The sequence below is a fragment of the Zingiber officinale genome, chromosome 11A (assembly GCF_018446385.1).
Source record: "Zingiber officinale cultivar Zhangliang chromosome 11A, Zo_v1.1, whole genome shotgun sequence".
Taxonomy (NCBI): Eukaryota; Viridiplantae; Streptophyta; class Magnoliopsida; order Zingiberales; family Zingiberaceae; genus Zingiber; species Zingiber officinale.
In genome coordinates this window covers 64,264,469-64,292,191 of record NC_056006.1, presented here as the reverse complement: position 1 = coordinate 64,292,191, position 27,723 = coordinate 64,264,469, and the positions used below count along the sequence as shown (strand labels likewise).

The following is a 27,723-nucleotide window of genomic DNA, read 5'->3' as shown; positions in this document are numbered from 1 at the left end:
GCGATAAAAATAGAATTTTACATATATCGATCCTATATTCCACAAAGGAATGTACATGTAATGTAGATCGAAACAAAAATGTAAAATCCTAAAACTAATACAGCTCCTGCTGTATTTAATACATATAATCATGCACACAAATAAAATGCCCTTGACATGTCCAAGGGTCCAATCACACACAATCTCTATAAGGCATAATAGTTGTAGCTTGCAACCATAGAGTTAGCATATCCTACTATTATCCTACCTAAATTATGTATGTCATGTGCATAATTAAACTGAAAACCAAACACACAGAGGCAAACCCTAGCTCTGATACCAATTATTGGTTGCTACTCGAAATATCGTACTGGTTCCCCTGTATAAAAATTTTATACAAGTCCTGAACCATTCCTAACAACCTATTGTGTTATTTAGAAATTAAATTTGGAATCGCAAACAGAACTTAACATTATTGATTTCAAATTCAATTTATCTGTTCTTAAAAGTTTATACTTGGACAGTAAACGATGCTTAACATTATTAATCCAAATCCACCTATGTTACAAATTTGATTAAATATTTATTTCAGAGAACAGCTTCCAGGTTAAACATGGCGAGGCACTAGGCCTTCTTGGTTATGGGAGCATCCACCACTTCCTAGACAAAGCCTTTCAACGAAATTCAATATTTAATATCCTAATAGTAAGGTTTAACCATTAAGAACAATCGAATCACAAGATCAAAAAAATAACAAAAGAAACACAAACTCGAATCATAAATTCGAAACCTAGAAATGTTAGCCTCTTGTGCTTGGTATTTCGAGATCTAAACAAAAAGATAAACTAGTTATGATGCGGAAACTAATAACTAGTTATACCTTTTGTAGCTTATAGACCTCACGATCTTCTATCGTATTCCTCTTCTTATCTTGGGCGTCGTGTGGGCGATGATCTACCGAGATGAGAATCCACCCAAGCCTCCTTCTTCTTCTTGCAAGTTTCGGCCACCAACAATCTTTTAGAGATGAAGAACTTCGGCCACCAACCAAGCTCCAAGGGATGCTAGGAAACAATGTCTCCTATCTCTTCTTCTTCTCCATGAAAAATCCAGCCACAAAGATCTCTCCAAGAAGATGATGTCGCTGGCCACTTAAGTAGAATAGGAGTAGAGGAAGGAGAGGGTCGGCCACCACCAAGGAAGAGAGGAATATTAAAGGATATCTTATTGTTAGGTGAGGCACCTCTACCCTCTCTTTTATATTCCTTGGTCTTGGCAAATAAGGAAAGTTTTAATAAAAACTTCCTTATTTTCCTTGCCATAGAAAGGAAAATTTAATTGATAAAAAATTTCCTTTTCTTATATGGATGAGGTCGGCCATATCAAATCCTCCAAAGAAAGAAAGTTTTAAACATAAAATTAAAACTTCCTAATTTGTTTCCGGAAATTTTAAAATAAAAATTTCTCTTTTGAAAATTCCCTTTATGGTTGGTTATAAAAATAAATTTTTATAAATTAAAATCTCTCTATTAAAACATGTGGATGATTTACAAAAAGAAAAGTTTTCTCTAAAATTAAAATCTTCCTTTTAACTACAAATAAGGAAAGATATCAAATCTTTCTCTTAATCTTTTGTAGAAAGCTATAAAAGGAAAGATTTAATTTTAAAACTCTCTTTTAAAATCATGAGAATGGTTACAAAAAAGGAAAGTTTTACCAAAAATTAAAATCTTCCTTTTAACTACAAATAAGGAAAGATATCAAACCTTTCTCTTAATTTTTTATAGAAAACTATAAAAGGAAAGATTTTAATTTTAAACTCTCTTTAAAAACCATGGCTTCCACATAAGAAAAGAATTAAAAAAAAAATAAAATCCTTTTAATTTATTGTGGTCGGCCACCTAAGCTTGGGTTCAAGCTAGGCCGGTCACACTTTAACCCATTCAAGCCATGTCTTGGTCGGCCCTTGCTTGGGCTCCAGGCTTGGCTTGGCCAGCCACCTAAGGATGGGTAAGAAGGTGGGTATAAGACCTTATAAATAAGAGGCTACGACAGGGACCGAGAGGAAAAATTAGTTTTGGTCTCCCAATGAACTTGAGCTTCCCGTGTTCGCCCCGAACACCCAACTTAAGTTCATCAATAATATCTCATTCCACTAAAGAGTTATTATTGAACTACCGCATCAATCCCATATTACTATATGAGCTCCTTCTTATCATGAGTGTGTTAATCTCCCTGTGTTTAAGATATAGAATATCCACTAATTAAATGAGTTACTGACAACTCACTTAATTAATATCTAGCTCCAAGAGTAGTACCACTCAACCTTATCGTCATGTTGGACTAAGTCCACCTGCAGGGTTTACATGACAATCCTTATGAGCTCCTCAAGGGGACATCATCAACCTAGATTACTAGGACACAGTTTCATTCTATAATCAACAACACACCATATAAATAATATCATTTCCCAACTTATCTGGCCTATTGATTTAACGAGCTAAATCACACCCTTTGATAAATCAAAAAAATAAATACTAAATATATATGTTTGTTATTATATCATGATTAAAAGTAAACACTTCCATAATCACAGAGGTATTGTTCTTTTATATAGTCAGTATAAAAAGATACTACCTCAATTGGTCCTACTCAATACACTTAGAGTGTACTAGTGTAATTTTATAGTTAAGATAAACTAATACCAAATTATACTACGACTATTCCAATGGTTTGTTCCTATCCATCTTAGTCATGAGCTACTGTTTATAATTTATAAGGATTTGATAACATGATCTTCTGTGTGTGACACCACACACCATGTTATCTATAATATAAATTAATTAAAAAACTACAGGTAGCCATTTGGCCAATGTGATTCTTTATTTCAAAATAAATGTTTACAAAAAGCTAGACTTTTAATATACACTCTAACAGTATGTTCTTACTTTATCCCTAAAGGTAATTCCCTAAAAGGTCCGTGAGTGGGGCAGCCCTGTAACAACGCCCCTCAGTCATACGATTTAGCAAATTCTTCAGCAAGATTCCACAAGAAATACAAACAACCAATCAAGAATGATAATTAGGCACAAAACATAACAATTCATACAAGATTGATTGATACAAAACAATACAATATCCTTGAATCAAGAAGATGGCAAATCCATGAATCTTACATCAAATTACATCACAAATACTCCCTCCTTCCTAGAACAAAGGATCTACCCCATAGAAACCGAGGAGAGAATCGAACACAAGAAGAATAAAGACATTTCGATTCAACTCAAGAAAGTAGAAGGGAATGCTTATCTCGATACAACGAGTGATCTTCGGAACCAATCCTCCACTCTTGGAGTCGAATAATGGACGTGAATTGCCTTCCGAATGCTAGAAATGCGCTGAAGAACAGATCTCCCCAAAGGGAGAGCCTCCCCCTTTCAAAGGGAAAGAAATTCTATATATAGAGAGGGACATTTGGGCGCCACATGGTCCAGGACACGGTCGTGTGAGATCCACATGGCTAGGGCATTTCCCCTCTCGGCCAAGGTCACACAGCCATGTGATCCTCACACGGCCGTGCCATGTCCCCCTTCTGCTAGTTTATACGACCATGTGAAACCACATCCTCCTAGTCGACTTGTCCTGAAGTTATTCCATTATGTGGCACACATGCATCATTCTTCCACAGAATTAATTGCTAACTACCACATCTGATAATCTAATCAAGACAACTAATTACTCATTAACCAAGATAGAACGGATTAAAGTCTCAATCAGAAACTGATGCAAAGCTATGTCAACCTCACACCATCAACCGATCTTAACCAATCCATCACAAACTACACACCAATCTCCATATACAACTTACCTCATTTCGAATTGCTCCTCCATCGACTCACGGCTGGGGATGTTCATTATAGGAACAAGATGGTCGAAACTAGGTGACTGTACAACCCTCCAAATCAAAACATTCCTAATCAAAATACAAACAAATAACATTCCATCTATGCATCTCAATACAGAGAATGAAGTTAAACCTTATCCTATCTAACACTAAGCATTACTTACCCTTTAACCAGATCTATAACTTCCTCTTTGAGGAAATCCAAATACCGCTATGGTGTCGTCCCAAGGCAAAGGAGAGTGGCAACAGTGTGGCATCAGCCTGATCGTGCGGCAATACTGAGAAAAGATCTGGCGAAATCGGGCGTCGATGGATCATGAAGGAGGAGATGCAGCAATACACGGGAGTGGGGTGTCGGTGTCTTGAAATTGAGCAGCAACTAGCTGCGATGGCTGGACAGACACCAAGAGGAGGAGGCAACACGGAGAAGAAATAGGGCACGACCCAACAGCAGGGTCGGAAAGGTGTTCGGCGATGACAGCTACAGTGCTGATTAGGGACAGAGGAGAAGAGGGAGGGGAGACCGCCAGTCGGGTGTTTGTGGCGACCGCGGTGATGACGGTCTGCGACTTCGGCCGCGCATGGAGCGGAGACGCCCATCTTCTTCTCTTCTTCTCCGATGGTGATTCATGGCTGCAGGTGGTTGGCGCAAAGGTCAGGATGAAGCCAAGGAGGGGCACCAGCCCTTGGCTGCTCGCGAGGGCAGAGGCTAGCGACGGTGACCGACCTTGGATGTTGATCGCGCGCGGCGCCTGCGTGAGAGAAGAAACGGCAGAGGAGGAGGAGAAAGGGGGTCGATGTTGGTTTTAGGGCACGGGGGAGGAAATAATGAAAAAGAAAAAGAAATAAAATTTTTAAATATTTCCTCGTTTAAATAGGATAGCTTAAACAAGCTTTCCCGTAGCCCAATAATTGATCCCCTTAACCTACATCTTACGAGCTCCGTTTAAATCTTAAAAATTTTTTAAAAATTCCAATAAGATTATTTGTCAAATAACCTTATTTTTTAATTATTAGTTTTTTGCTATATTTTACATCTTGATCTTTGAGTGTGATTATAAATTGAATGTTATTTCGGTTCATGCAAGTTTGAACTTAATTTCAAGTCTTGAATGTAGAAAATTCTTGTTTTAGTCATTGTATCTATTGTTACTATGATTGTGAATGGAAGATATAGTAATTTACTCATTTGATTCAATGATGCATAAGAATCTGAATTTAATTGATGCTCATTTGGTGAGAAAGAAGCGGATCATGTTTAGAAAAGAATAACCTTTCTATGAATCTATTCTTGATTTTACTATTGCACTATTGGGAATTAGATGTATTCAAGTTGAAATGAGAATTAAATTGAAATGCCTAATATACCTCGTAGATGTAAGAATTCAATTTGAATCAATTCTAGAACTCACACACATTTACTAGTTAACCTTGGGAAAAATACGACTTGGGACTCCTTACTACAATTCTTTTCTTGAGTTTTAATGGGTTTCCAATCTTTATTAATTTGAAGTTCCAAGTGACATGTAAATGGGACCACATCAAATTTTGGCAATGTTGCTGGGGAAATAACTAGTATTGTTTGTTTATTTTAGATTGTGCATTGGTTGGTTTTCTTTGTTAGCATCTTTATTGATTTGATTGCTATTCTTTTTGTATTTTCATGTTGGCTTATTTTTTAATTGTAAAGTGCTTTAATGTTCATATATCCATGTGTTTGAAACTTTATGCTCTTGAGTCTTCTAATATTGATTGTTAGTGTTCTAGTGTAAGAACAGGAGATTTCTTTAGCATGGATCCATATTTTCAGTATTTTCGAGGTGACATGGAGAGTCAGTATTTTCAGCTTGAGCATCAATTTTATCCAACCATGGAACACCAAAATAGGTATGAGTCATTTTCTAATTCTTATAATACTAATTTGGTGGATCATTCACATTTCAGGTATGGAAATGCACAAGGATAATTTATTGAACCATATCTAACCTACCAAAATTCATATGGATTTCAAGAGGTTTTAGCAGTTACTTGGCCACATTCTTTTCAACAAAACAATCCTCAAATTGAAGAGTCAACATGGAAAGTTATTGAAGTTATGCAACAAATGAGGGAGTATCAAGAGCAACAATTTTCAATGATACAAAATATAAAGATTCAGTTAGATCAAATTGCAGCATCCATCAATCAGCTACTAATACAAAACTCCAGTGGGGAGATGGAAAGTAGAGATTCTGTCAGGCCTGACCCTACTTCCATTACTTCACAAGATTTTTTTAGTATTTTTTTGTGATGATGATGTAGTTGTACAGATTTTTTATTCTACTAATATTGTCGTTGTAGATGTTGTGAATGATGCAGGAATGGAAAAGTTACTTAAAGATGATTTAAGTGTAGGGGATTGCTTATTGGAGCAATATCTCAAGAATCACCTATGCAGGATGTAGATGATGAGAGTGTAGGGGATTTCTTAATGGAAGTAATACCCCAAAAATCACTTAAATCAGAGTTTGAGCCGTTACTTGATCATGAGGAGGTAGTAATCACCATTCTAGAACCCACAGGTACCTTTCAACATGACAAGGTCAGTATTTCTTGTGATTTATCAGAAAATTTCATAGATGTACCATTAATTGAAAGTATTAGATGTGATTCATTTCTTGGTATATTTTCTGCAAAAACTAATATTCTCCTATCTTCTTCTTATCCTATATGCGTGTGGAAGGTGTTATCCTTTATTGATGTTGTAGGAGAATATAAGCTTCTGGAGTGGATTCTTAAACTGAACCGCCTCCGATCTCTAAAAAGAATTTTCAAGGGAAAATGATAAATAAAAAGGATTTGATTACCACGAGTACTCATTTACCGGAGTGGATGCTACTTCTAAATCGTTTACAGCCGCCCGGAATAAAGGGGAATTCACCCTTTGTTTTTCTTGTTGCTTAACACATTTCTTTAGTTTCATACTTTACATTTGCATTATGCTTCCATACTTTGCATTTTGTTTAGTCTACATAGCATGTCATTTTGAATAAATTCTCCATGGAATTGTTCTAGTAATATTTTTAAGATGGTAAAAGTTTCTTAAATTTGACCATTAATTCTAGGTCATTTGAGATGATTAGAAGCTTTACTTGCATGATATTGGTTAGTATGGTGGTGGATTCTACTTTGATTAATTGAGTTAGATTGCAGAAAATCACCTAGAGGGGACTACTTCAAGCCTATACTCTATTTTCTTTATGTGTAGCATGTACTCATAACAATTGAACTCTAGAACTTGCTTTGCTTCTTTTCAAAGTCACAATAGTATATGTATGCATGGAGATGAAGGATATTTTTCATTCTTGTTTCCTCATATCCTCATAATTTCCAATTTCTTTCTTCTTAAAACATTCTCATCTAGCATTTTAATCCTTGATCATCTTTAGTTGACATTCTTCTATTGAGAGTTTTGGTTGAATTCTTGATAAGTTGGATTGACTAGATGAACAAAGGTGTAAGTGAGGGGGATGAATTGCATATGCTTGAGATTCAAGGAGCTTCCCTATTACAAATTGAGTGGAAATTAAAAATCATGGAATTAGTTCAAGAGTGCATTGAGAAAAGATAAATGTTATGGTAATTCAAGTGAAATTTCAGCCAGGCTTGTTTTGAAGTACAACAAAATTTTCAGATATCAAAGGAATATAAGTGTAGGGGGGATGCTTATGTTCCAAGTCCATGAAATTTCTCATTTGAGTGAAAGTTCTAGAGTTTGAAATTTCTGAGCAGAATTTGAGCACTTGGAGAAGGAATTATTTCCAACTTTGTTGACATTGTTAAATGCTACATCAGTTTAGTTTTCCAATTTGAAATCTTTTTCAAGTGGTTGAGTTTCAAATCAATATTATGGATCAGCACAACTTAGTTATAGTAGATCTGAGTTTCTATTTACAAGAATAAAGCTTGTAGGAAGAAATTGTGAAAATTTCAGAATCTGAGTTCAATGTTGTTCTATACCAATGCAACATGAATGTATCTTTTAAGTTGTTTAGGAGAGCTAGAAATTCTGTTAAAAGTAGATGGAATGTTGCAAGATCTTGTTTCTGGGTAGGTTTTAGAGAAACCAGTAAGTTTCTAAGGGCTACTGATAATAAGAACCATTATTTTTACATAGCAACTACCTTTGTGCAAGCAATAACCATTATCTCATATAGAACCTTATTTCAATGAGTTCATTAACCAGCAACAGAGTATCAAGTTAACACAACTTTGTGCCAAGTCAATTGCAGACTCTAATCAGAAGCAACCTCTGTTGGTTGCTACTCGGAAAACCTAATGGTTCCACTGTACAAAAATTTTGTACTAAGGTCTGAACCTTTTCCTAGCTACCATGTGTTCTTTTAAATTAAACTTGGATCGTCTGCGGAACTTAACACGTTTGATCCAAAATTTAATCTATTTGTTCTTTTAGGTTTTGACTTGGATCTCCTGCAGAACTTAACACGTTCGATCCAAATCACCTAAGTTATTAATTCCATTAAATATTAATTTCCATAATTGGTTCCCAGTATTGACGTGGCGAGGAACATGGCCTTCTTGGATATGGGAGCAACCACCACCGACTAGACAAAACCTTTTAAGGAAAGCTAATATTTAATTTCCTAAAATAACTTTAGGTTAACCGAAAGGAACAATCAAATCACAAGGAAAAGAAAAAACAAAGAACACAACATCGAAAACAAATTCGAAATACTAGAATCGCATGCCTCTTGTATTTGGTATTATTTCCAAAAATAACTAGTATGATGCGGAAAGGAAAAATACTAGTTATACCTTTTAGAAAGACCTCTTGATCTTCTACCGTATTCCTCTTCTAACCTCGGACGTTGTGTGGGCAACGATCTTCCGAGATGAGAACCACCAAGCACCTTCTTCTTCCTTACAAGTTTCGGCCATCAAAACTTCTCCTAGGATGAAGAGGTTCGCCACCACCACCACCATGCTCCAAGGGATGCTAGAAAAGAGGCTTCTTCTTCTTCTCCTTCTTAGATCCGCCACCAAAGCTATCTCCACCATGAGAAGGTTTCGCCACACAAGAGAAGGAGAGGAAAGAAGGGCCGGCCCAACTAAGGAAGAAAAGAGGAAAAATAATTGTTCACTTAAGCCTCCTCTACCCCCTCTTTTATAATCCTTAGTCTTGGCAAATAAGGAAAATTTAATAAAACTTCCTTAATTCTTTTTCCATTGAAAAGGAAAATTTATTTAATTAAAATAATTTTCTTTTCATCATGATAATGGTCGGCCAATCCCTTTAATCAAGGAAATTTTAATTCACACAAGAATTAAAACTTCTTAATTTGCTTCTGGAAATTTATAAAAATTTCTCAAATAATTTTTTCCTTCATGGTGGTTAATAAAAAGGAAATTTTATAAATTAAAATCTTTCTTTTAAACATGTGAATAAAAAGAAAGTTATCTCTAAAAATTAAAATCTCTTTCAATCTACAAATAAGGAAAGATATCAAATCTTTTCTTAATCTTTTGTAGAAACTTATAAAAGAGAATATTTAATTTTTAAATTCTCTTTTAAATTATTAACATGTTTAAAAAGGAAAGTTTTCTTAAAAATTAAAATCCACCATTTAATCAACAAATAAGGAAAGATTTCAAATTTTTAAACTCTGTTTTAAACATGTGGATGATTTACAAATAAGGAAAGTTTTTACTAAAAATTAAAACTATCCTTTTAATCTACAAATAAGGAAAGAGATTAATCTCTTCTCTTAATCTTTTGTAGAAATCTATAAAAGGAAATTTTAATTTTAAAACTCTCTTTTAAATCATGATATCCACATAAGAAATAATTTTAATAAAAAAACCCTTTTAATATTCTAGTGGCTGGCCACCTAAGCTTGGGACCCAAGCTTTGCCCGGCCACCAACTTGGCTCAACCATTTGGTCTTGGCCGGCCCTAACTTGGGTTCCAAGCTAGCTTGGTCGGCCCCATTGGATGGGTAAGAAGGTGGGTATGTGGTGGGTATAAATCTCTATATACAAGAGGCTACGATAGGGACCGAGAGGAGGAATTGGTTTTGGTCTCCCGATGAAATTAAGCATCCCGTGTTCGCCCCGAACACACAACTTAATTTCATCAATAATAATTCATTCCACTAAAGAACTATTATTGAACTACCGCACCAATCCCAAATTACATTTTGGGCTCCTTCTTATTATGAGTGTGTTAGTCTCCCTGTGTTTAAGATAACAAATGTCCACTAATTAAGTAAGTTACTGACAACTCACTTAATTAATATCTAGCTCCAAGAGTAGTACCACTCAACTTCATCATAATGTCGGACTAAGTCCACCTGCAGGGTTTAACATAACAATCCTTATGAGCTCCTATTGGGGACATTCTCAACCTAGATTACTCGGACACAGTTTCCTTCTATAATCAACAACACACACTATAAGTGATATCATTTCCCAACTTATCGGGCTTATTGATTTATCGAACTAAATCTCACCCATTGATAAATTAAAGAAATAAATATCAAATATATGTGCTTGTTATTATATTAGGATTAAGAGCACACACTTCCATAATAACTGAGGTCTTTGGTCCTTTATAAAGTCAGTATAAAAGAAACGACCTCAAATGGTCCTACTCAATACACTCTAAGTGTACTAGTGTAATTATATAGTTAAGATAAACTAATACCTAATTACACTACAACCTTCTTATGGTTTGTTCCTTTCCATCTTGCCGTGAGCTATTATTTATAATTTATAAGGTACTGATAACATGATCCTCTGTGTGTGACACCACACACCATGTTATCTACAATATAAATTAATTGAACAACTACATTTATCATAAATGTAGACATTTGACCAATGTGATTCTTATTTCTAGATAAATGTTTATAACAAAAGCTAGACTTTTAGTATACATCCTAACAACCTTAAGAGAAGTTTTTACCCTTAAATTGTCATGTGGTGTTTTATTATCTTAAAGTGCTTTATGGAAGAGAAAAAAAGAACTACAGAATCCTAATAGTGGTTTCTGAAACTCTGTCTGAATAAACTAAAATCTACTACTGAATCAGAAATTAGAAGCTAAAAATTCAAAATTGAAGCCAAATCCTGAAGTTGAGATCTGAAATGGCACATTTAAAGTTGATACACTGAACTTGAGAATTTGCTACCAAGCTACATTTTCTAGAACTTGAAGTTCAAGAAATTGACAGATGATGAATATGATTAAAATATGTAATTGCATGAATTTGATAGCTTTAAGTTTTTGGAGTTGTGTTGATTGAAACTGAATTCTGTGATCAAGGCTACTGTAGGTGATCAATGAAGCTTGTTTTGGTTTTCCACCAATGCAATAGAGATGCACATCTCTAGCTTAGTGGTATTGAGTGTTAGTTTTTTAGTTTAAGAATTGAAGCTAATGTTCATGAGAGATTAACAAGAGCTGAGATGTTAGATGAAATGTCTTAACAAATCAGATTCTAGAGAGTCTTGAAGTATCAAGTAGCTAAAACAGTGAGGGGAACTGGAAAGCAGTGAACTGTAGTTTCTTGAATAGATAAACACTAAGATGAAATAGATGAAAAACTGCTGCTGTGGTATTGAATTCTGGATTAAAAACTTGTTTCCGAGTTTTAGAAGTGCAGAAATGATTTAGGATTGAACTCCTTTAAATCTGATTATTTGAATTTGTTAAAATCCTGAATTGTACTGTATTCTCTCATAATGGAATCTGTAAGTTCATGGAGAATGCTGAAATTGGATTGCTGAAGATGAATGCTAAATGTATGAGCAGGATTTATTCATGCCAAATGGTATTGTAAATTCTGGATAGCAGCAACAAGAACTCAAGTTTTGGTGCCAAATGAGATTTCTTTAAAAGATGAATCCTGGGTGAATCTAGTTAGATTGCCTTTGAGTTTCAAATCTTGAAACTATAGTTGGAGAAAGAAAAGAGAATAGAATTTAGAATGTAATCCTTTGGCATGATCTCATAAGTTAGGAGTTGAATTCATGGAAGGTAGAGATTACTACTAGTTTTAGAAGGTGTGTAGCTTTACATTTGATTGGTTGAAGCTTTGATATATTCTAAGAATTCCATACTTGAAACTGAATTATGGAAATCAGAATTTTAGAAATCAGTTTCATTTCTGTTTTTGTTTACAGCTTGGAGTTGTTGGAGCTATTCTTATTGTAACTGAATTCTGCTTGTATTGAATTCTAAGTTGCTGATTTCCAGAATCTAGACTAAACTAAAAATTTCTGCAACATCTGATTATGCAGAGATGAAACCAATGAACCAACAAGTACATGTTTAGTGCCAATCCTCTATGAGTATCAAGTATTTGTATAGCATGATGTGTTCCATTGCCCGAGACGGATAATATTTTAATTGTGGGGGAGGGAGGTTTTCTCCATAAGTTGATGTGAGATTATTTGAGTTTCCAAGTAATGGAATTAAAGTGAAAAAGAAAAAAATAGTGGCAAATAAAGAGAGTATCAAGTGTGGAGACAATTGTTGGGTTTCTCGGACCGTGAATACCGCTTTTTCGCGTCACGGAAACCTCAAAACTCCCTACCCAACGGTTCCGTGCAAAGAAAATTTTTTTTGAAAAACTACGAGTACGAGTTTACCTAGATCTACACTTAGATCTACAAGGGAAAAAGGTTATACCTTTGAAGCGAAGCCCTTCGCAATCCCGCAAGTCCAAGGTATGCCGGATCTCAAGATTGTCAACGTAGACAATCCTCTAGAAGTATCCACACGAACAAGATGTGTTCTCTAACACACAAGGATGGAGAAGAGAGCACCACAAGTGTGCTAGCACTTTCTAGGGCTCTCGGATGGGAATGAAAAGAAAAAAGGATAGAGAAGAGAAATAGAATGGATCTTATGAACACTCTTCTTCTTCTTCTATGTGACAATCACTCTACCTTTTTTCTTCATGAAACTCAAACTCATTCACCTTCTTTCTTGCTTGAAAACTTTCGGCCAAGAGAAGAGGAGAGGGAGAGCTTGAGAAAAGCTTGAGGAAGAAGAAGATGCAATTAACCTTGAATGAAAAATAATGAATCCCATTCATTTTGAGTGGCCGGCCACATCAAGAGTAACTCCTTTCATTAATGTGGCCGGCCACATTAAAGCAAAGGAGAAGATGTAACTTCCATTAGGTGGCACAATCATGTATTAACTATAATGATGTGGCACATCATCATTGGCCACTTAATGGCAAGTCACACATATGATGTGGCATAAAGTCAAGTCAAACTTGACTCTTCCTCTTCCTCTCAAGTCAAGTCAAACTTGACTTAATCTCTCTCATGGTTGATCTAATCCAACCATTTAATTCAAGCCAATTTAATATAATGAATCTAATTCATTTAATTAAATTGATTCAATGAGTCATAATCTAAATTAGACTCATTGAACACATGAATCAACTTGAGTCCAACTCAATTAGCCCAATTAGGATTACTCTTAATCCAATTTGATTCATCAAATGAATCTAATCCTCTTGGTTCATCATATGAACCTAATCTCCATCCACTTGTTCTTTGTGTGTGACCCAATAGGTTCTTGTAACGTTGGCAATGCTTTTAAACTCATTTAGAAGCATAAGTAATGAGCGGTATCTAACAATACATCATTATTACCCAAGTTACAAGAATGTTGAGATCCAACATCACCTTGTGACTACTAATTGTGACTCCTCAGAATATATGACAAGTGTCCTTCTATCCTAGACATCTAGATTGATCAATGTGAGGCATAGACCGTGTCATCCTCTAATCAATCTAAATCTTGAACTCCAAGTAGACTCACTCAATCAAATGAGTTCAATATCTCATATTGACTCATTTGGGCATGGCCATGCACTTCGTGGTCTCACTCTATCAAGAATATCGATGTCTCTACCATCATATAGGAGAGATAGATCCGATCTACATCACTCACATCCCTCCGCATAATTTGTTACATACCCAGTAATCGCCTTTATAGTCCACCCTGTTACGGGTGACGTTTGACGAAACCAAAGTACATAACTCCTTATGTAGGGAACCATGGTGACTTCAGGTCTAAGGACTAGTAGTCATACTAATAGCCACATGAGAAAGTATATGACACTCATATAACGATCCATGATATTTTCTCATGGCGGGTCATTCAGTATACATTCTCTAATGCATACCCATGTGTCAACTTGATATCTCTATATCCATGACTTGTGAGATCAAGTCATCGAGTTGACCTACATGCTAGTCTTATTGCATTAACATTGTCCCTGAATGTTAATACTCGACTAGGAATGATTAAGAGTAGTGTTCCCTATATCATCTCACTATCGATTCAACCAATCGATTTATATAGGTAAGAACCTTCTACTCAAGGACGTTATTATACTTAGTTTATTTGGCACCAATACAAGTAAGTATAATAACCAAAAAACCAAATGCCTTTATTTATTTAGAATATGATGCAACAAGTCCATAATACAATCATCAAATGATTGGCTCTAGGGCTCTAGCTAACAATCTCCCACTAGCACTAGTGCCAATCAGTGTAGGCTCAAAGCCCCAATGACCTAGTGTGACCATCATGCTTCCTCTGTGCCAAAGCCTTGGTCAAGGGATCTGCGATGTTAGCCTCTGTGGGTACTCTGCAAATCTTCACATCTCTTCTCTCGATAATCTCTCGAATGAGATGGTAGCGCCATAGTATGTGTTTGGTCCGCTGGTGTGAGCGAGGTTCCTTTTCTTGTGCTATAGCTCCATTGTTGTCACATAGAGCTCAATAGGATCAGCAATGCTAGGAACCACCCCAAGGTCAGTGATGAACTTGCGGATCCAAACTGCCTCCTTTGTTGCCTCTGATGCAGCAATATACTCGACCTCTGTTGTAGAATTAGCGACTGTGTCCTGCTTCAAACTCTTCCATCTCACATCACCACCATTAATGCATAACACAAACCCTGACTGCGATTGATAATCATCCTGATCGGTCTGGAAGCTGGCATCACTGTAACCCTTTAAAGCTAGCTCATCATTTCCTCCATATATCAAGAAATATTCTTTAGTCCTTCTTAAGTACTTAAGAATATTTTTCACCGCTATCTAGAGACTTTCACTTGAATCTGACTGGTATCTGCTCGTCATGTTCAAAGCATACGAGACATCAGGACGAGTACATAGCATGGTGTACATGATAGATCTTATGGCCGAAGCATAAGAGATCTGATCCATGCGGTCTCTCTCCTCTCTAGAAGACGGATCTTGAGTCTTCGAAAGACTCACGCCATGTGACATCGGTAGAAATCCCTTCTTGGAGTTCTGCATGGCAAACCGAAGGAGTACCTTGTCAATGTATGTACTCTGACTTAGGCCAAGCAATCTCTTAGATCTATCTCTATAGATCTGTATCCCTAGAATGCGGGATGCCTCACCTAAGTCCTTCATTGAGAAACATGTCCCTAGCCAAGTCTTGACAGACTGTAGCAAAGGGATGTCTTTCTCAATGAGCAGTATGTCATCCACATACAATATGAGGAAGACAACTATGCCCCCTACAACCTTCTTGTAGACATAAGGCTCATCTTCATTCTTGATGAAACCAAAATATTTGATTGCATCATCGAATCGAAGATTCCAGCTCCGAGAAGCTTGCTTTAGTCCATAAATGGACCTATGCAGCTTGCATACTCTGCTAGTATACTGTGGATCTACAAAACCCTCAGGTTGTGTCATGTACACATCCTCGAGCAGGTTTCCATTCAGAAATGCGGTTTTGACATCCATCTGCCATATCTCATAGTCATGGTATGTTGCAATAGCAAACATGATCCGAATGGACTTAAACATCGCTACTGGAGAAAAGGTTTCTTCATAGTCAATACCATGAATCTGCTTCAAACCTTTAGCTACCAAGCGACCCTTATAGATAAGTCCATCCATGTCAGTCTTTCTCATAAAGACCCACTTACACCTAATGGGTTTTACTCCTTCAGGTGGATCAACCAAAGTCCATACTTGGTTGGTGTACATGGATTCCATTTCGGATCTCATGGCCTCTAGCCATTTCTCGGAATCTGTTCTCATCACAGCTTCCTGATAGGTGGTAGGCTCATCCTCTATGAGCACAACATCATCATGGTCAGACAAGAGAAATGAGTATCTCTCAGGCTGACGACATACCCTATCAGACCTGCGAAGAGGTATGTCTTCTTGAACTGGTTGTTGTTCCTCAACTCTTTGTGGAACAACATCATCCACAACACTTTGTGGTTCCATTTTAACTTCCATCGAGGCTTCAGTGCTAGGATCCGCATCTTGAACTTCTTCAAGATCGAATGTACTCCCACTAGTCTTTCTAGAAACAAAGTCCCTTTCTAGAAAGACTCCAGTCTTTGCCACAACTATCTTGTGCTGACTGGGAATGTAGAATTAATATCCCTTAGTTTCCTTGGGATATCCTATAAAGTAGCACTTGTCGGATTTGGGTCCTAATTCATCTGAGACTTGACGTCTAACGTAGGCCTCACATCCCCAAATCCTCATGAAAGACACTTGGGCATCTCTCCCAGTCCATATCCTATATGGTGTCTTTATCACGGCCTTGGATGGAACTCGGTTGAGTATAAAAGCTGCCATGTCTAGAGCATAGCCCCAAAGGAATGTCGGAAGATCTGTGTGACTCATCATAGACCGTACCATATCTAATAAGGTACGATTCCTCCTTTCGGATACATCATTCCACTGTGGTGTTCCAGGAGGAGTGAGTTGGGATAGGATCCCACATTCTGCTAGATCGTCACGAAACTCATGGCTAAGGTATTCTCCACCTCGATCTGATCGAAGTATTTTAATACTCTTACCAAGCTGGTTCTGTACTTCATTCTTTAATTCTTTAAACTTTTCAAAAGATTCTGACTTATGTGTCATCAAGTACACATAATCATATCTACTGAAGTCATCCGTAAATGTAATGAAGTACCTATAACCGCCTCTAGCAGCGACATTGAAAGGGTCACATACATCACTATGTATAAGTCCTAACAAATCAGTTGCTCTTTCGCTGTGCCCACTAAAGGGAGTCTTGGTCATCTTGCCTCGTAGGCATGACTCGCATATCTCATATGATTCAAAATCAAATGAGTTCAGCAAACCATCCTTATGGAGCTGGGATAAGCGCTTGTTATTCATATGACCTAAGCGACAGTGCCAGAGGTAGGTTTGGTTCATGTCATTTGACTTGAACCTCTTGGTATTTATGTTATAGATAGGGATCTCAAGGTCTAGAATATAGAGTCCGTTTATCATAGGTGCACTACAATAGAACATATCATTTAAATAGACGGAACAACATTTGTTCTTTATTGTAAACGAAAATCCTTTCTTGTCCAAACAAGAAACTGAAATTATGTTCTTAGTCAAGGCAAGCACATAACAATAATCATCTAATTCTAGTACAAGCCCAGAGGGTAGAGATAGATAGTAAGTTCCTACAGCAATAGCAGCAACCCGTGCTCCATTGCCTACTCGTAGGTCTACCTCACCCTTCGTCAATGTCCTGCTATTTCTCAGCGCTTGTACATTAGTACAAATGTGCCAAGCACATCTGGTATCTAATACCCACGATGAAGAAATAGAGAGGTTGACTTCTATAACATGTATACCTGAAGTAGAAATCTTATTTATCTTCTTCTTAAGATCTTCCAAGTATTCTTTGGAGTTCCTCTTTCAGTGCCTTGCTTGTCCTTGATATAGGTGACAAAGATGTTCAACCATATCGTAAGTGCCCATCAACTCATGTTGCTTCTGAAGCTCAGAGTTCATGGTCGCGAGCATAAGACAGGACACATCTAATGTGTCATCTTGATGCTTCTTGTAAGCATCTCGGTCTGCTCGCGTGGCAGTGGCAGGAGGAGCCTCCGGAATGGGCTGCTCCAGAACGTACAGTTTACGTTCTTGGGTGAGAACTATTCTCAGGTTCCTGTACTAGTCCAAGAAATTTTCTCCGTTGAGCTTGTCCTTCTTAAGGACAGAACGCAGAGAGAAGTTGTTCGTGTTTGACATCATGGAAATTCTACAATAGAAATAAATTCAGAAATAAATATCATATTCTTTTAAATCATTTAATTAGGCCTTCAACTAAATGATGCTCCCACTGAATTCTATAATTCATGTGGGACAAGATCCACATCATACTAACCCTTGAGTTAGCTTTGGCTAATACGCCCAAGATTTAGTATGATCGGTATGTAACGATTACCAATTACATCTCTATGCAACTCTTGTTTATAGGATCATTATCCGCAGTTATATTAAAACTTGAGTTAGCTTTGGCTAATACGCCCAAGAATTAATATAAATGTGATTTATGTCCTATCTTTCCAACCGTTGGAAGAATGCCTATAGTTGTACTCGATCCAACCGAGTTAACTAGTTACTCAATCTAATTGAGTTGTATTCACCCATGCATTGATAGGTGGGACCAAGATTTTCCCTCCGTACCCTACTAAGATAATATGTGTTGCTCTGCTTTGGCAGATTCAACAATGACATGTGATTGAGGTAGTAGTAGGTATCACGGCACGGTAGGCATTTTGAGTTGTCGTGATTTAGATCTTGTGAGATCTCGGAAAAAATTTAAATAATAGGGTTATTTGAGAAATAGCCTTACAAAAATTTTTCGGAATTTTTAGGAATTTTCTGGGAATTTTTCGGAGCTCGTACGACGGGTTTTGAGGGGATCAATTTCGGACGCGGATAAAGCCTGTTTGGGATACCTGTTTAAGTGAGGAAAAGTTTTAATTTATAAATTCTTTTCTTTTCCTTACCCAAACCCATCGCCGAACCCTATTCACCCGAACCTTCTCCTCCTTCCCGATCCTCTCTTCTCCCCTTCCTTTGATCTCTCTTGCGGACGAAGCAAGCGAGGGTTCCGGCGACCGTCGACCTCGACAGAACCATTGGAATCATCGGAGCTCGACGGAAATCAGCAGGCTCCAAGCCTTTTTCGACTAAGGAGTCTCAGTTTCGGCGGATCTTGCGGCCAAACGACGACCCCTTGGTGGCTAGGGCACGGTGAGGACCAAGGTTCATGTCGACTCCCTCGTTCATCTTCTTCGAGTTGCTCCCGGAGCGATCCGCATCTTCTCTAGCCAGATCGGACAGCGACGCCCTCAGGAGGTGATCTAGGGAGGTAAGGCTTCGTCGGATCATTATCAATTAAAGGTTAGCTAGATTAGGATTATTCTCAGCGTTTACTCTTCTTGTTCTGGTGTGGGGAAGGGTTCAGATCAGATTCGTGCTGGTTTCTCCCTTGATCGATTCTTGAATCTTCTTCCCTTCTTCTTCTCGGTTTCATGGATGCCGGTGATATTTGATTGACGCCATCTAGGGCCGGAGCTACCGGCTGTGCCCTAGCTGTGATCCTTGAGGCAAGGATCGATTCCTTGTTGTCCGTTCTTGCTCTTCTTCCTTGTCGCTGACTAATCTGTCGAGGTAAGATTAGGGTGTGTGATCTCTGATTTCCATGGTTTGAGCTACTATTTGATCCAAATGAATCTACCAGTGAGGTGAAGTTCTGGATTGTGAGGTGAACCCAGCAGAGAGGATCTGTAGGCTGTGAAGTTCTGTTCTGTCCTGTTTTGTGGATTGGTTGGCTCCAGTAGCAGCTCACCTTGGTTACGGTAGCCACCTCATCCAGCAGCTCTTCTGATTTCAGTAGTTACAGTAACTGAGATTGAGGTAAGGAACAAGGAATTGATATATGATCATGTGTAGATTTGAACTAGGGTTCTGTTTGTTTTGAATTAGGAGTTTTTGGATTACTAGTTGTTGATTATGATTAGATTTATTTACTTAGATTTAATCTAATGGAATAATTAGGGTTAAGCAATTAACCCTAATTAACTATTGGATCTTATCTAAGTTTGGATTTCTAATCAAATTGGTGGTTAGGGATTAGGTAACTAACCCTAATCGACCATTAGGTTTAGTTAGGTAAGTTGTGGTTATGTGATTAGGGTTTTGCCCTAATTTGATTTTAGGGATTTTATTTGGCTATTATTAGAATTTAGCTAAATAAAATATATATGTTGTTTGACACAGGACTCTGATTAGAGACAGGCGTCTCGACCTTGGATTGCTTGATCGTACCTTCTATTTGAGGCGGGTACCCTTTGACTTATCTTTTGATAATGTCTTATGATATGTTTAGCTTATATATACTTACTAGTGGTAGATAGTAGATTATTCTTTCTCTTGGTCTTAGCTAGTTGATACCTATCACATGCTTCATCTGCTAGTTGCTTTATTTCAGGATTGGATATTTTATCTCTTGCCATGTGTATATATGTTCATAGAGAAGCATATCTATAGTGCTCTACTCTACTGGATTAGTTGCTTTACATGTGTGATACATGCTCTTGGATTCATGATACTTACATCATTGTTATATGTGATGTCTTTGGATTTATGCTGTTTATATCATGGTTATATATATGCGTTTACCTTTTGGGCACACACATATATGGAGGAGGCTATGTTCAGGTATGACATACTATAGCAGCATCCTGCATGATTGCATGCTGGGCGATTGACGACTCCATTATTGTTGAGCTCGTCGGCCATAGGCCCGCACACAACGTGTTTCACCGCATGGGTAGTGGCACGACTTTTCGGTGTGTATGGCGGTTGCTTTCGGTGGTGCACCTGGGTGCTCATGGATAGCACGATCGAGGTTGCATGGATCCCTCCCCGCTCATCGCGCGTCGGAGTTGAGAGCATTGCGCCCCCTCACTATGTTTGAGGTAGGAGGATAGGTGTACTCCGACAGATCTCGTCCACTCGGCACTCATCGGGGGTAGTGACGCAGGCGAGTGCACGTGTCACGCCTCTACCCACTCGGTCTCACCATTGTGTGTGAGATGGTTGATAGGGGTGACCATGTCATATTGCATCATATGCATGGATTGCATTCGTTATGATTGATGCATTTTGGTGATTGCATATGATTGACATGCATACGGATACATGCTTTTGCTCGACTACTTTTATCTCAGTATGTTGGAATTGCCCAAGCCTCGAGAGTGACAGTTTATTTCGGTTATGCATTTTCTTATCATTCTTGCTATAGACTGTACTTTATGCTGGTTATTACAGTTTATTTCAGCTATGCATATCTGTTATATTGTTAGAGCTTATCGAGGTCCTATGGTTTAGAGACTGCATACTTAGGATATTCTCGGTAGTTATATGTTCTCAGTATACATATCTATTGGATTACCTGCTGAGTTCTTTAAACTCACCCCGTTTTTATTACTATTTTTCAGGTTGAGGCCGTCGGGAGAGATTCCAGTCGCTAGCCCCTTTATCGCGATGATTTTCCTATGGTCGGGATATGTTTTTGTTTTTGGCATCTTATATACTTGCGATGTGGAACTTTTGTATTGTGGACTTTATGACGAACATTTGGGTTTACTACTTTTAGTTTTCCGCTGCGGATATCTTCATTTCTTCGTAGATTTGTTTTCTTCGTTGTAGTGGAGTAGGGGGTTTACATATATCTTCGAGGATTTTATATCGTTCTTTCTTTATATACCTGCGTGGATTGTTCATATTACATCTGTATGGAATGTTGAATATAACTGCGTGGATTGTTTATTATTTGTGTGTATTGTCTCCGGCCGTGTGTGGCCGAGGTATGGAGATATATGTATACTGAGCTTTATATTGTCCGCCGTACAGGGGAGATGCTGCCGAAATTTCTTCGGACAGGGACTACCTGGGGGCGTGACAATTTATTTGGTATCAGAGCAAAGTTTTGCGATACCTACTTGTCGGGTTTCGGATTTACGAGGCTTACTTTCGTAAGCATTTCTCGGTATTTCAGATTGTACGGATTTTCGTCGATTTTATCGTTTCGGAATTCCGAGGTATTTTGACGAGGTTTTATTGGATCTATTTGGGGGCTATGCAGCGACAGGACATCTCCAGACGGCAATAGGTAAATCAGGTAATTTTATAGTTTTCATACCTGTAGTGATATCTGGATAACATTTTTTTTACATATATGATACGTGTTCTAGTACTTAAACGTGGTCGCACATGTATGAGGGCGATCGAGTCTCTAGAGACAGAGTCTCCAGAGAGTTCGGTTAGGGGTTGAGCCCGTCAGCGTGAGATAGACTCCTCGTGGGTATTGTGACCACGTTAGGTCATATCCCGACGGTTCCGACTTCAGGTGAGGTACCTACCTGCACCTGCATCGCCAGAGTACCTACGGTGGTACTCGGCACCTTCTCTAGCCGTGCTCTATCATGGTAGACGACCACCACGTGACATCCTGTGGTGGTTACTATATACTCTGGCACTGCGCACTGCAGGTCATTGCATACATCTTACTGCCACCATCGTACCTTTAGTCGTCCCTACTTATGCCTACTCTGTAGTTCCACTAGTGGTTCCTACCCTATTTATGTGGCAGCACTAGTGGTACCTCTTCCAACCTATCCATCAGTACCACCCATAAGATCAACTCTAGTGATTCTGCCCAGTACCGCAGCGATATCTACGGATATGGTTGTGGCACGAGCATGGATCCCAGCCTTGCCGGAGTTGGTGAAAAGCCAATTCACGCTATTTCACGGGGAGACTGATCCGAGCGTGGCTCAATCTTGAATAGAGTCTGTGGAGCGGGCATTCTTTTACATGGCCTACTCCGAGTGGAGAGAATATGGTTCGACGTTCATGGTTTAGACGCGGAAGGAGCAGTGAGTGAGGATTAGAAGGAGCAGTGATGAATATTAAGATTTAGAGATTGAGAGGCATTCGAGAGTCAGAGGGCGTTCGACTATGGACATGTCGGCGGGATTTCCTGAGTCTTCGACAGAATAACCGCTCAATGATGGAGTATAATGTCGAATTTAATCGGTTGGCCAGATTCTGTCCTGAGTTAGTTGTCAATGATAGATCTCGTATGCTTCAGTTTGTCCAGGGACTGGACGGGCATCTTCAGCTGAAGAGGTCTGGTTTTAGTACGTCATCATACACCGAGACACTGGATAGAGCTCTCATGATTGAGTCTACTCATCAGAGAGTAAATACTGATAAGAAGAGGAAGCAGACTGATCGGACTGCGGGACAGATCCAGCAGCCACAGACTACTGGACAGCAGCAGAGCAGTCACACTCAGATGGGTCAAGGTACTTCAGGGTCATCTGGTCGACCCCGGAAGTCAAGACGATCTTCATCTGGACGTTCCCGGTCTTCTATGCAGAACCGGAAACAACCCACCGGTGACACTGCACCCGATGCGGATCCCGAGATCACATCACCTGTGCATGCACTTTGGGACAGTCAGTTTGCTATTATTGCAAACTGCCTGGGCACTTGAGCCGAGATTGTTCACTGAAGGCTCAACATGTAGCTTCCGGGAGTTCTATTTCGGGAGGACAGTTTGGTCAGTCCGGGACTCAGTGAGGCGGATCGAGAGCTAATCTTCGCATCATCAGCAGAGGACAGCTTCCTCTGCAGTAGCTGCTTATGGCATACATGGTCAGGAGCATTTCGGTGTCCTTGTGGAGAACCCTACGGTATTCCGCCCTAGTATTCTCCAGTACTATTCATCAAGAAGAAGGATGGTACTCTGAGGTTGTGCATCGATTATAGGCAGCTGAATGCAGTGACTATCAGAAATAAGTACCCCTTGCCCCGGATTGAGGATTTATTTGATCAGCTCAGAGATACATCAGTGTATTCTAAGATTGACCTGCGGTCTGAATATCATCAACTGAGAGTTAGAGATTCTGATATTCAGAAGACAGCATTTCGCACCAGATACGGACATTACGAGTTTTTGGTAATGCCGTTTGGGCTTACCAATGCTCCAGCAGTATTTATGAATTTGATGAACCGTATCTTTTTGGAGTATCTGGATCAGTTTGTGATTGTATTTATCGATGACATATTGATCTATTCACGTTCCGAGGAGGAACATGCGCAGCACCTTCGCATAGTCTTGGAGACTCTTAGACGACATCATCTGTATGCGAAGTTCAGCAAGTGTGCATTTTGGCTTTCCTCGTTGGTTTTCTAGGACATGTGGTTTCTAGCCGAGGTATTTCATAGATCCTCGAAGATCGAGGCTATCACCACCGGGAGCAGCAGAGTCGGAGATCCGCGCTTTGGGATTGGCCGGATATTACCGACGATTCGTTGAGGGTTTCTCCAGCATTGCTATGCCATTGACACGTCGACTAGGAAAGGCGTGAAGTTCACGTGGTCGGAGGCTTGCGAGACCAGCTTCCAGTGAGAAGCGGAGATTAGTATCGGCACTAGTTTTGGTTTTACCTTCTCGGATTCGTATTTTACACAGACGCATCTCTTCGGGGCTTGGGTGTTGTATTGATGCAGCACGGTAGGGTAGTCTCTTATGCTTCTCGTCGATTGAAGGAGCATGAGAAGAACTACCCAAGACATGATTTAGAGCTAGCCGCTATTATCTTTGCTTTGAAGATTTGCCGACATCATCTTTATGGTATTACTTTTGAGATTCTTACTGATCATAAGAGTCTCAAATATATTTTCACATAAAAGAAATCTCCGACCGAGGAGATGGATGGAGTTCTGAAGGATTATGATTGTACTATTAGCTACCATCCGGTAAAGCTAATGTGGTTGCGGATTCAGCAGGAAGTCCAGAGGGACTTTAGCTTGTCATCGAGTTTCAGTCACGGACTTGATTCGGGATTCGCCGAGTTGGGCCTTGAGGAGCAGGGACAGAGCATGGTATTCTTGTTACCATGGTTGCTCAGTCGATCGATCGGATGAGGATTCGAGAGGCACAGCCGGAGATCAAGATTTACTGATTCATTATGCGATAGCTTCGGACCACTGAGTTTACACGAGATAGAGGTATTGTTTATTTCCGAGGCAGATTATGTGTACCTCAGTCTCACTCGGTCATGGAGGAGTTACTTCAGGAGGCTCATCGTTCTAGATTTGCTATCCACCCAGGTGGGACCCGTATGTATCGTGATTTGAGGCATTCCTATTGGTGGAACGGTATGAAGAAAGACATCGCAGATTTTGTAGCTAGATGTCTTGTCTGTCAGCAGGTGAAGGCCGAGCACCAGAGACCTGCTGGATTACTTCAGAGTATCCCTATTCCCGAGTGGAAGTGGGAGCACATTACTATGGACTTCGTGGTTGGTTTGCCTAGGACTCGTCGAGGCCATGATGCGATTTGGGTAATCGTTGACCGATTAACCAAATCCGCACATTTTTTAGCGATTCGGAAGACTGATTCTCTGGATCGATTAGCTGAGTTATACTGATCGGAGACGGAGACCTCTGGAGTTCTCCATGGGTGATCACGTATTTCTTAGAGTTTCACCCACGAAAGGGGTGGAGAGATTTGGTCTCCGAGGTAAGCTAGCTCCCCGGTATATTGGACCATTCCAGATCTTGGAGAGGATTGGAGCAGTAGCTTACCGTCTGGTACTACCACCATCTCTAGCTGGCATTCACGATGTATTCCATGTATCTATGTTGAGGAGATACATATCCGATCCGGCACATGTTCTGTCAGATATATCTGTTCCTATTCAGCCTGATGTTACTTACGAGGAGGTTCCAGTGCGGATTCTGGACCATAGAGAGCGTCAGCTGCGGAACAAGACTGTCCGACTGGTTAAAGTCGGATGGCAGCATCATTCTGACGAGGAGGCTACGTGGGAGTTGGAGGATACGATCCGAGCTCGATACCCCCATCTTTTTACTTGAGGTATGTGGGTTAGAGTTTCTTCAGCATTTATACTGCATGGTTATATTTCAGTGTTTGCTGTTGGTTATAGCGAAATTTGGGGACCAAAATTTTATTAGTAGGGGAGGATGTGAGATCTCGGAAAAAATTTAAATAATAGGGTTATTTGAGAAATAGCCTTACAAAATTTTTCCGGAATTTTTAGGAATTTTCTGGGAATTTTTCGGAGCTCGTACGACGGGTTTTGAGGGGATCAATTTCGGGCGCGGATAAAGCCTGTTTGGGATACCTGTTTAAGTGAGGAAAAGTTTTAAATTATAAATTCTTTTCTTTTCCTTACCCAAACCCATCGCCGAACCCTATTCACCCGAACCTTCTCCTCCTTCCCGATCCTCTCTTCTCCCCTTCCTTTGATCTCTCTTGCGGACGAAGCAAGCGAGGGTTCCGGCGACCGTCGACCTCGACAGAACCATTGGAATCATCGGAGCTCGATGGAAATCAGCAGGCTCCAAGCCTTTTTCGACTAAGGAGTCTCAGTTTCGGCGGATCTTGCGGCCAAACGACGACCCCTTGGTGGCTAGGGCACGGTGAGGACCAAGGTTCACGTCGACTCCCTCGTTCATCTTCTTCGAGTTGCTCCCGGAGCGATCCGCATCTTCTCTAGCCAGATCGGACAGCGACGCCCTCAGGAGGTGATCTAGGGAGGTAAGGCTTCGTCGGATCATTATCAATTAAAGGTTAGCTAGATTAGGATTATTCTCAGCGTTTACTCTTCTTGTTCTGGTGTGGGGAAGGGTTCAGATCAGATTCGTGCTGGTTTCTCCCTTGATCGATTCTTGAATCTTCTTCCCTTCTTCTTCTCGGTTTCATGGATGCCGGTGATATTTGATTGACGCCATCTAGGGCCGGAGCTACCGGCTGTGCCCTAGCTGTGATCCTTGAGGCAAGGATCGATTCCTTGTTGTCCGTTCTTGCTCTTCTTCCTTGTCGCTGACTAATCTGTCGAGGTAAGATTAGGGTGTGTGATCTCTGATTTCCATGGTTTGAGCTACTATTTGATCCAAATGAATCTACCAGTGAGGTGAAGTTCTGGATTGTGAGGTGAACCCAGCAGAGAGGATCTGTAGGCTGTGAAGTTCTGTTCTGTCCTGTTTTGTGGATTGGTTGGCTCCAGTAGCAGCTCACCTTGGTTACGGTAGCCACCTCATCCAGCAGCTCTTCTGATTTCAGTAGTTACAGTAACTGAGATTGAGGTAAGGAACAAGGAATTGATATATGATCATGTGTAGATTTGAACTAGGGTTCTGTTTGTTTTGAATTAGGAGTTTTTGGATTACTAGTTGTTGATTATGATTAGATTTATTTACTTAGATTTAATCTAATGGAATAATTAGAGTTAAGCAATTAACCCTAATTAACTATTGGATCTTATCTAAGTTTGGATTTCTAATCAAATTGTTGGTTAGGGATTAGGTAACTAACCCTAATCGACCATTAGGTTTAGTTAGGTAAGTTGTGGTTATGTGATTAGGGTTTTGCCCTAATTTGATTTTAGGGATTTTATTTGGCTATTATTAGAATTTAGCTAAATAAAATATATATGTTGTTTGACACAGGACTCTGATTAGAGACAGGCGTCTCGACCTTGGATTGCTTGATCGTACCTTCTATTTGAGGCGGGTACCCTTTGACTTATCTTTTGATAATGTCTTATGATATGTTTAGCTTATATATACTTACTAGTGGTAGATAGTAGATTATTCTTTCTCTTGGTCTTAGCTAGTTGATACCTATCACATGCTTCATCTGCTAGTTGCTTTATTTCAGGATTGGATATTTTATCTCTTGCCATGTGTATATATGTTCATAGAGAAGCATATCTATAGTGCTCTACTCTACTGGATTAGTTGCTTTACATGTGTGATACATGCTCTTGGATTCATGATACTTACATCATTGTTATATGTGATGTCTTTGGATTTATGCTGTTTATATCATGGTTATATATATGCGTTTACCTTTTGGGCACACACATATATGGAGGAGGCTATGTTCA

At 39.2% G+C, this 27,723-nt stretch overlaps 2 long non-coding RNA genes across 2 annotated transcripts; both read left to right on the top strand.

Moving 5' to 3' along the window:
- Positions 1 to 19,074: 19,074 nt before the first annotated feature.
- LOC122030949 lies at positions 19,075 to 19,630 on the top strand. The gene is made up of 3 exons (XR_006125676.1): positions 19,075 to 19,100; positions 19,197 to 19,402; positions 19,473 to 19,630. It is a non-coding gene; the product is annotated as an uncharacterized LOC122030949 (long non-coding RNA).
- Positions 19,631 to 26,346: 6,716 nt separating this feature from the next.
- Positions 26,347 to 26,902, top strand: LOC122030946. The gene is made up of 3 exons (XR_006125675.1): positions 26,347 to 26,372; positions 26,469 to 26,674; positions 26,745 to 26,902. It is a non-coding gene; the product is annotated as an uncharacterized LOC122030946 (long non-coding RNA).
- Positions 26,903 to 27,723: the final 821 nt, after the last annotated feature.